Raw genomic sequence first — 9,774 nt, forward strand, 5'->3', positions numbered from 1 at the left:
CAGGTAATTTTCTCACACAGTTTTCCAATCTTATTACAAATCTCACCCAGACTTCAAAATCTGTATAACACAAGAAGGCACTGTGCTCATTCTGCTTAGATGTAATTGCATTTCTGAAAAATGTAACATAATATACAGATAAATTTTGAAAAACCCCAAAACAACCAAACAACAGCGACAAAAAACCCCAAAAAAAACAACAACAACAAAACCCCCAAAAACCCCAGGCTCTTGAAAGCTAAGAAATGCTTTCCCAGTGAGTTTGATTTCTTTGTGCTTTTGCGCCAGAGAAATGACTCCGCAGTCCCACATGGCTGGTGCCAGGCTCTCTGCTGTGGTAAACCCAGATACCAAGTTTCCAGACAAAACTTCTCCCAGATAAAAGAACTCAGATAAAAGGCTCTAGAATTTGCAGTGAACCTTACAGAGCTGTCTCCCACCTGTCTGTCTCCCAAAAAGAGAGCCTCCTCAAACACTGTGGACTACAGCTTCAGGGCTCTCACCAGCAAATGAGCTTGACAGAAATGAAAATGGATTTATATGGACTAGTCATTAGATGACCATTAAACTGAGAAAAATTTAGGTCATATCTTTGTTATAAGGTTTTGTAAAAAACCCTAGGAATTTAGCCAACAGAGACTTTTCCTTTGCATGGACTTCTATGCTTTCCAAAGCTAATCAGTTATTATACTGAAGTTCTTTATGGACATGATGGAGTCTTGCATTTTCTTTTTTTCTTTATTTTTTAAACACTTATGTAGATGTATATGAATTACATTCTAACAGTGTAATGTTTAGATAATTGTTTTGGTTTACTGCAGTTGTCATACTGACAGACTTTGAAAAAACAAATGCATTTATTGTTCCTAGAAATCATCAGATTATGAATTCACAAGAGATTATGCCTTTCTGTTGAGAAGGTAGAATGTTCATCAACTTCTCTTAGTACAAAATGACATAACCACTGAAGGAAGTGATTTGCTACACTACCCTGTTTTCATTAAAAGTAGAGGTATGTTATGAAAGGAATAACTGTATAAGATACTCACTACTTGTTGACCTTAACCAATACCCAAGATCCTAGCTGTCCCTCTTACCTTTTCCAGTGGCTTCTCATTTCAGTGCTTCAGATAAGCATAAATACATGATTTTCTGCTAGAAGATGAGAGTTGCTGTTTTACAGAGCACTACATGAGGATCTCACAGCATTGTGCAGAGTATAACTAATTGAGCCTTTAAACCTTCCAGAACTCGGGAGAAAGCAGTTGGACTGGACTTCTGTTCCGAATAGACTGCAGTTTGTAACAAGCCACCTCATTCAAATTATTTCTCTTCTGACATTATTGCACTTTGGGCTGTGTTTGGTTTTATTTTGTGTTGCCCATATGGAGTGCAGTTTCTCTGTAACTTAATCCTTAAACATCAGTTCTAAGAAAGTATCCTCCTTTTTGTAAGAGATGTGCATGTTTTTCAAGGTTATCAAGACTTGAAATTCTGCAGGTTGACATTTAGAATTCAATAAATGGGTAAAAAAGCTTGTTTGGGTGATCTAAACAGGGTGTAGAATGAGGCATAAAACTATGTGGTTGTATTGGGGCAACCTGCAAGTATTAGCTGAATATCTAACCCCTAATTGTTCAGACAGATGTGTCAGGTTATTAAAATTACAATCATAAGTGAAAAATGTTCTGGAGCTCACCCTGGTGTTTGTAGGAGGCCTCTGCCCATGTAAGATGTTTTTGAGATTTCCACGTGCCATTCCAGGATGTGTGTCATGGCCTCTTCTGAGAAGAATGAAATCCCTTGGCCTTTGGCCTCATGACTTCCAGCACACTCCAGGAAAGGAGTTTCTCACCAGCTATTGTCATAGCCTGCAAAGTCGTCTTTTTCAGTTACCCTCCTAGCTGTGCCAGGCTATATTAACCCTTCCTAAGCACAGATACTGCCATGCTCCCTGGCATGCCTATGCTAGGGAAATCTTTGGAAGGGCTTATTGCAGTATCAGTATCTGTTGTAACAGGGAACCCCAGCAGGAGTGATTTCAGTCTCTCCACTAAATAGTTCATGCACAGAATCTGATTTACTCGTTTGCCTTTCAACATCTTTTCTCTAACACACACAGTGTCAAAGCAGTATAAAAATCAACAAAATGAAAAGTCCCTGCAGTCAAATCAGATGTAATCCTCTCATGCTCCTTTTCTCCTATGACTTCTGTCAACAGTTTGCTCTTTAGTGCAGGATGACAGTGTTGGAATGTGACTGTGACACCACAGCCACTGACAGGCTGATTGGACCAAAGCTGTTACTGTCACGGACAGGGTAGATCTGGGCTCAGCAGGGCTATGCATTTAACCCCCTTGAGCTCTGTGCCAGATGAGAAAGTAAAATGAGTCTTTCAGATCACCCTAGTGTCCTCCCAGAAAGCACTCACATTTCTGTGCATTTGAAAATCACTGTATCTGGCAAGAAGAAATGTATTAAGCAAATATTTCTAACTAGACCCTTGACTCTTACCATTATATTAAAGGGCTAAAGGTATTAGATTTATGAATGTGTTCAGACAAATATTCTACTCTGTGTTTTTTTCCATAATTCTAAATTTTTCTGACAACATCTCTCTGGTCCGAAGGTTTTTTCCAAATTCTTAACATCAAGAAAGTAGGAGATGTCCCACGTGTCATCTTTTGCCATTTTCTCTGCTAAACCATGTAGAAAATGAAAGAGAATTTATTTTCTAAGAATTGGAAAAGCCAGCTGATACAAATCAAAAATACTGATTAAGGAGCATCCCCATGTAGCACAGGACTTTTTACTGTTTCACTTTTTCTTATTAGTGTGCAAAATTACCACTGTAAAGCAGTGCATTTGCATTTAGCTTTACAATTTTGCTTTAAGTGGCACTGATGCAAATGTAGAGCAATCATACTGAATTGAATTTCCTCCTGATTTTCAACAGTGTAAGAATATGATTGGCCTGTCCTTTTTATCAGTCCCTACCTTTCATCTGGAAGTTCAGCCATTCCTTCAGATGAAATGACATTTGACTAATAACAGGAAACCAGTGTCAGAAAGCCAGCATATAATGTACCCCATAGAATACACATAGCAATCAGTCAAGACTAAGGGATTATAGCAACTGTAGTATTTATCACTGCTTAAAACCCATGTAAAGCTTTTGTCAGGGGAGAAAAAGGTGAAAGAAGTCTACATTTTTCACAGTAGGCCTAACTGAGAAAACAATTAATTGCAGGAAGCTGTTTTAAAGCACTTTTCTAAGTGTATGCTAATTTCATGTGCTGCTGTTGTTCATCTGTGTCCTGAATTTTTGGGATAAGTTTTCTGGCCATGGATCTCGGCTGAGAACAGCCTTCTCTCTCTCTTCTCACAAACCACATCACAAGACCATCAACTGCGGCACAACTCTCTTAGACACTTGTTTTCCAACAACACTTTTTTTCAAAGTAAATACAACCAGCAATCATAAAGTAACAACCCCCATTTGCAGCTATAACTGAACATTGGATCCTGGAACCAAGTATTTGGTGGGAAAGGACCAGACCTTCCTGGGCACTGTGGCCACATTAGGCTCTACTAAGCCATAAACCAGCCTACCACTCCAAAGTTCATATTAAGCAGGTTTGGAAACTGGTCAGTGAGTTATTCTGAACCTACTGCTGTGGCAGTCACCAGAATATTGCTGGAGAAAAGAACATCTAGCAGAAGAGCTGTAACCCATGATATAAGACATCTTCATTCCTCCTCTATGCTTTTTCATCTGCTCTTAGACTTGATACTAACTGCCTGGTAAGTCAATGATTGGTCTTTCTGTTGAGAGCAGCATTTTCCTTGTACCTAGGAGTTTTACTAGGAAACCTTCAATTGACCCACTGCTGCCCACCTGGTGAGCTGCTCAGGTCTATGGGCAGCTCGTGCACCTCCATCTTAGGGTCTGGCTCCATAAATAGTGATTCCAAAGCTTGCTTTGCCAAATCTTCATTCCTGTCCTCAGTTTCTGCCTTACAAAGCATTTGGGTGAGCTCAAGTACCTTAAGATGTATTGCACAATCTTCCTGCTGCATGGTATGCACACAGCAAAGAGACAACAGGGGAAGGAAAAGGGGAGATGGCTGTGCCATGTCTTACAGACTTTGTAGATAAAAACTGTCAACAGATCACCTCTGGCATTTGTATTTCATTCTGTGGTTGTAAAACAAGATATGATTTGGATTCTTTGGCAGTACTATATGCCTGACTGGAGAAAGGCAGCCACTGGGCCTCTTGGAAGGAGCTCTGTCTTTTTCTGGTACTCACCAAAGTAACTCTGAGTTGAAGAAGGGTGGACCAGCCAGCTGGCTTCTGGTTGATGCCAGAAGAGTAATGAGGGGCAGAGGGACAAGAGACTGAACGCAGACTACACACAACACATAAGAAAGATGAAGCAGGAGGACGAGAGAGAGCTGTGTGACTGCCTGCTCTCTGGAGGATTTTAAATGCTGGTATAATCATCATCAGATTTTTGGTTCATGTTTCCATGACCTCAAGCTAACAAGCAATTTTAAATTTACATAATACAATATTTGCAGAGTATTCAGCAGGACTCATCCTACAGTATCTGTCTAAAGATAACATTAGTGCAGCTCTTCAACAGTATCTTGCTGGTAAGTTTGGCAAATCAGCTCTGCATTGGAGGAGCTAGGCCATACCCAGATGCCAAATAGAAATAAACTCTTTCATGCAGATTGATTTTCCTCCTACACATGTAGGAATAACACAGAAACATAACAAACACCCTTCAAAGAAGCCTCCTGACTCTTTGTCTTGGAAGTAACTCCTGTTCAGTAGCAAAAGCTGCATTAGAGTAGATTCCCTTGTTTGCTTCCACTTCTGCTGAGAGGCTGTTTCAGAACTTCACATGGTTAATGATAAATGTCTTCCTTCAGATACGTAACAAACAAGCTAGGCTATCACAATGTTCATGTTTTGATCAATGTGGTAAGTTTCTGGGAAGGCAGGAAGAAGCTGATTGTAGTAGATGACTGAAGAAATAATCCTACCTAGGATATAATTTTTGAAATAGGAATTGAAGAAATAAACATGATCTGATACCAAAACAAAGAAAAAAGGAGTATTCAACAATGCCAAAATTATAAAAAGAGGAGGAAGATATTTTTGGGAAAGACAGTCCTTGATGTGAGCACTTTAGCTGGATTGGTAAACAGAAAAGAGTGCCACTGATCTGGTTTATTCTTTCACCAATCCATTAAATGTTTCTGCAGTACTGTTTGTTCCTTTAATTTGGTATTGCCACTTGTATGTCTTGTGGAATGCCATAAGAAGGCCAGGGCAGCTGAGATTTTGGCACACATTTTTGACAGCTGTTTTGAAATTACAAACACCTACATCTGGTGAGGTTGGAGTGGAAAAATAGAGTGGAAAAGCACAATTCCTCTTTTAGAGCTTCTGGGAAGGGTTTGCAATATCTAAGTCCTTTATTCAGTAAAGCGACTCTTTAATAACCTACCCACAGAGGTAGTCTTTTATAATTAAAACCAAAGATTCATTTGAGTATTTCTGCAAATAGTTCTGAAAGGTTTGTTCATTCTAACTAGGAAAATTGACACGGAACATGAAAGAGATGAGTTAATGAGCTTAAATGAGTAAGTTATATCAGTGAATCAATAAATGATCTAAAAATATTTTTAAATTTATTTTCATGACATGGCTATGACTATGCCAAGCAAGGCATCATGTGTACTCAAGTGTAATGAAGTCTTATACCTATGACTCAGTGGCAGAAGTAATAGCTTGCCTCTTGAAAGCTGCAATGAATTATCAAGGGATTTGCTGGTGTCAGTCTAATGTTTTAGATACTACCAAGTGTCCTCTTTCAAGAGAAGTGTAGCTGACTAAGTAGCTTCAATATTTTCTTGATTTTCTTTTCCTAACAGTAGCCTTCACTTTATCTAAAATCACTTTGTAGCTGATATTCAAATACTTTCAATATGTAATTTTCCCAAAACTAACGTTAAGTTGTTTTTTTTATTTCCCTAATACAGATTGATTAGACTGAGTGTAGAGCTCAGTTAAGACCAGCTCATGATGGAGTTTGCTTGGGAAAAATGAGGATATCAACAGCAATGCTAATATTTTATTTCAGAGGGAGAAAGTCTTTCTATCAAGGTTGCACATTTCTGTGTACTGCAGTGATTTGGGTCGGATTTCACCCCCATAATCTGAACACTTACATTTTGTACTACTGTGTGCTGCAGGACCTTCGACATGAGTTGTGGTGCTCTCAGGCTGTCCTAGGTTCTACTGAATTTTTTAAAATATGACATGAGTAGAAGTTTATTTTGATGACCACTTGTTCTTGATTGGCTGATTCTGGCAAGGATTCCTGCATTTCTATGATACAAGCCCCCTGGCTTCTAATGAAAATACAGCCTTGAAACCTGAAGTGAAGCATGAGCCTGATGAGCCATATTCTTCTTGAACAAGAATATGCTCTGGTGCAGCCACAGAATGAAACATTCAGTAGGAATCACCACTTTAATTACAGTCATGAGGATGAGTCTGGATTTTCTGTAAAAACCATCAGCAAGGGTTCTAAGCACATCCCTAGCGCATCCCTAACTGCCTTTATCAATTGTTCTGTTCTTCCTTCCAGACCTGGTGAAGCTTTACTCTCCTGGGCACTGATGCCTCAGTGCTGGAGAAGAAAGGGCCACCTCAGTGCCTTGCCAGCTCCTCTGCTGAAAAGAGGATTTGTGGAACTGGGCAGAGTTGAGGAACACTCCATCTGGGCCCTGAGTAACGTGCTACAGTGAGGTCAAACTGTTGTTGTGTGGCACAATACAGCCTTGCAGAAGGACACAGTGTGGATATGAATGATCCTCAGCTCCCAACTGAGCCCACTTCTGCTCCAGAGACATATCCAGTATTCAAAGCTGGCTCTCAGTTAATTGGAAGCACTGTGTCTCCAAAGGCCAGAAGGATGAAAACGTTTTGGAAAAAACCAAGGAAATGCTAATAACCAGAGCAATCACCTTCCCAGCCAATCCTGTCACCTCCATATGCATTATAAAATACCCAGGATGGAACATTCTGGATTAATAAATAGAAGCCAGAAATATTTGGAAGGTACTACTCCCAGGATTAGGTGTTGCAGGTGGAAGGCCTGCATTTACCAAAATGCATCACTCCTTGAATGCTACATGTGTAGAAGAACTTGGGCCCCTTTAGTTTTTTAAATATGCAAGTGTACAAAGTTAATTTCTACTTTGCTCTGGAATTAAGCAATATTGATTGTGGTTTTATAATGGCATTAAAAGTTGAAGATTTCATGTAACCATAAGAATATACTGGTTTTATGTGACACAAATGTGTGAATTAAGAGGCTTTGACTGTACTGGGCATGAAATCTTTCATAAAGGATTATCCTTTTCCCAGAACAAAAATGGCAACAGATCAAGTTCAGGAAAACAACCTGCCAAGCCCCTTACTTCCCACTCCACTTCTTCAAGACACACTGCATCTTAATTAATTAGACTTGAATTTCTTGGGATTGATAGTATTACCATTTTAGCAATTCTCCAGTCATCCATAAAGCTTCCTATGAAGTCCAGATTCAACTTTACAAGTAAAAGTAAACAAAAGCGTATCTAAAAAAATAGAGGAAAATGAGACAGAAAGCTTATACCTTTTGGCTGCCATTTCAGGATAGTGTAGGCAATGCCCTGAGTTCCCTGACTCAATATTTAATTTGTTTTTATTTAACTTATTTTGTAGGATCACAAAATATGCCATAGAGTCTTTGGCTTTGATTTTGCAACAGCAACTGCCTGAGTAGATCCTTATGGAGTCCTCTTCCTGAATGTAAGCTTAGATATTGTAAATCTATCCCAGTCATCCCTAAAGAGAAATTGGACTTTTTCACTGTCTGCAGTCAAACCTCAGACCTCAGCACCTCCAGATGTAGCACGCACTGCAGCCTTCACTTCAAAACAGCTGTCAAGAGTGTGCACCAGACCTTCAACTGTCATGCCATACAGTCAGGATCCCATACAACATACAAATGGCAAAATAGAATTAAATAATGGTACATAATACGAGGAAAAAACACGCAAGTTACAAAACGGTAGTGGTCATGCTCACTGGCTTTGCAAAATTCAAAATTTCTCTGCTGGAGTGAATTTAATACCAGACAGTTCTAAAAATCATGAGGTCAATATGTAGCTGCATTTGTTGAGAGAAGAGGAGTAACTCTAAATGCTAAAAGTATTTTTAAGAAAGGTGTCTCAAAATTTATCTGGACAAAATTCCCCTTCCATTTAATTTAGCTGTTATTTACTGTGCATATAAAGCTCTTCTGTTCAGGAGTGATGAACTATAGTGTGTAACTTGCAACCTCCACATTGTGGTGTAGAAAACCGCTCTGAAACTGCCTTTATGTAGAATTTGGAATTATTTCATCAATTACTAGCACTCTTCCTCAGTTTGAGTAGATTTTAATTAGTGGCGTATTTGACGAGGCAGATCAAGCTGACAACTTTCATTAGTCAGACATACAACCATTGTAAACGTCTTCCAAACCAGAAGGTTAGGCTTAAGAAACAAGACACTGGTGTTGGCAGGTTCAAAGATAGTTTTTCAATTTCATACAACAGTTCATCTGTGCCATTATAAATGACTAAAATACATACTGATGGCCTGCCACTGAAAGAGGCCAAAGAATAAGGAAAATTCAGATGATCCTGATTGAGTAGTTCTATTTGTTGAATGCTGTGTCACTAGAAGCAAACCTTTCAAACTGAAATTCAGGTAAACACTTCCACATTGGATTTTGAAGTAAACAGCATCATAAAAATGGATATACAACACATAAATTGTGAGAATGATTTAATTGAATAGCAAAGCATTTTATTTTGTGTAAAGGCACTGTATGCTATTAAATGAAAAAAAGAGTATTAAATGAAAAAAATTTCATTTTCATTCATTTTTCATTTAATAGAGTATTAAATGAAAATAAGCCCTCTCAGAGGACTCTCTAGACATTACTTTTATGTAAGATCAAGTCAGGCAAGATGATCTACTTATCCATTGTGACAATAACATTTATAAATCTAGGAAAATTTTAAAATAAACTATAAACACAAAGATAGTGTGGTATTTCTAAGTCTTAATTATTTTATTGAGACTTAATTTCTAAGACTTATAAGACTTAGTAACTAAGACTTAATTTCTACGTTTAACTAGATGTAGTTTCCAGCTAGGTCTGCCTTTTTTTATTGTTTTTGAAAAATTGTGGTGACTTTGTAGGAGCTAATACAAAGTTTGGGCATTTGTGGTTTTGTACTAATTTAGGGAATATTCTGCAGTAATAAGAAAATGTGTATGTTCAGATGTTACTAATGAATACGAGTTTAAGAATCTACATAAAGAGACGGACTAAACTACTTTTCTTTTGCTTTGTCTCCTCTTAACAGCAGCAGGAAACAGTCAAAAACAATTGTATTTACTTGACTGTTGTATACCAGTTTCACAGACCCAAAGAATTATGTTTAAGTGAGCTGCCAAACCTGGTTTGGTGCCAGCCTGAGCACTCCCAGTTTATCACCAGCTGACCTGCTGCTGCAATTCTAATACCTACTTTCTTGCTTCTACACTCCTATTTCCCTATGAATAAGATTCTGCATATCCCTCTTTTCCTGGGGTTAAGACATGACTGGAAAAGTCTGTAGCCTACAAAGCTACAGCTAATATTCACCTGAGTGT

At 38.4% G+C, this 9,774-nt stretch overlaps 1 long non-coding RNA gene across 1 annotated transcript; it reads left to right on the forward strand.

Annotated features, from left to right (window-relative positions):
* The first annotated feature begins 313 nt into the window (after positions 1-313).
* Positions 314-7,899, forward strand: LOC137469836 (uncharacterized). Its single transcript, XR_010996718.1, has 2 exons — positions 314-2,535; positions 6,668-7,899. It is a non-coding gene; the product is annotated as an uncharacterized lncRNA (long non-coding RNA).
* Positions 7,900-9,774: the final 1,875 nt, after the last annotated feature.

The sequence above is a fragment of the Anomalospiza imberbis genome, chromosome 1 (assembly GCF_031753505.1).
Source record: "Anomalospiza imberbis isolate Cuckoo-Finch-1a 21T00152 chromosome 1, ASM3175350v1, whole genome shotgun sequence".
NCBI lineage: Eukaryota > Metazoa > Chordata > Aves > Passeriformes > Viduidae > Anomalospiza > Anomalospiza imberbis.